The following is a 976-nucleotide window of genomic DNA, read 5'->3' on the forward strand; positions in this document are numbered from 1 at the left end:
TCCTTCTGAGGAGTGGCTAGTGGGTTTGGACTGCCAGCCTTCTGGTTAACAGTCAAGTGCCTTAGGCACTACGCTACCAGAGCTCCCAGAAAGATTAGAGGATCTGTTCTGATTAGAGGATCTGTTCTGGTAAATTAAGTTTATGGAAAACTGGGTTAATTAGAAAGCTCTTTCTTTTTGTTTGTTTTACCCCTTGCTTTAGTTGACTAAGGATCATGTAGCAGTTTAGTGATAAGTTTTCAGAGGTGGAGACATAGATGGTGAAGGAAATTGGACATTGCCTGGATTTGCTTAGCTCTTTTTATGATCATTTTCCCTTCTCAAAGGGGACATGAAAAAATGTTACCTCTTTCAGATTGTTGGGCACTTGAGTTGTTTGTAAAGTCTACACCAGAACGCCCTGTGTTTTTCTCACACTACTCCTCCTAACCAGGAAACATGTATTGAATGTGTCTTTCCATGAGGATCACATCCAAATTCTTTTGATATGTGAGGTAATTTACCATTAACTTACACTTGTAGCGTGGGTTCAAGCAAAGGGAGATGGGCAGATGTACTGCTCTTTCCTGAAATTAAAAACCCTCTGGAATACTGAATCACATAGCAAGAGTGAAATGGAACAGCAAACCCAAATATCTGAAAAAGTGAAACTTTTGACACTAAGAACACAAGTGGAAAATCTTCTAAAATGAAACTATCAACATGTGCCTAATAGCTGCAGGGTTGACTAGAATAAAGTTTAAGTACATAATCCACAGTTTTGATTGCATATGTTCCTTCCTGTGGTCTTATTGGGCCTATCAGACTATGTGACAAAATATGTGGCTCAAGAAATATAGCCACTATTGGGGCAGATGGTGAGTTTTATTAAGTCGGGAGGTTGGGTGTCTGGGACATCCAATCAACCTTTCATTTAGTGATCCATGTATCCAAATGTACAGGATAAAGACTAACAAAATTTACCCTTGAGGGACCA

The 976-nt window shown here is 39.4% G+C and overlaps 1 protein-coding gene across 1 annotated transcript in view; it reads right to left on the minus strand.

Moving 5' to 3' along the window:
- The window catches only part of DCX (doublecortin), a 167,530-nt gene that overhangs the window by 65,706 nt on the left and 100,848 nt on the right, over window positions 1–976 (minus strand). The window lies entirely within an intron of this gene.

This window comes from Orycteropus afer, unplaced genomic scaffold (genome assembly GCF_000298275.1).
Source record: "Orycteropus afer afer isolate SDZICR_OR568_19922 unplaced genomic scaffold, OryAfe1.0 scaffold00352, whole genome shotgun sequence".
NCBI classification, from domain to species: domain Eukaryota; kingdom Metazoa; phylum Chordata; class Mammalia; order Tubulidentata; family Orycteropodidae; genus Orycteropus; species Orycteropus afer.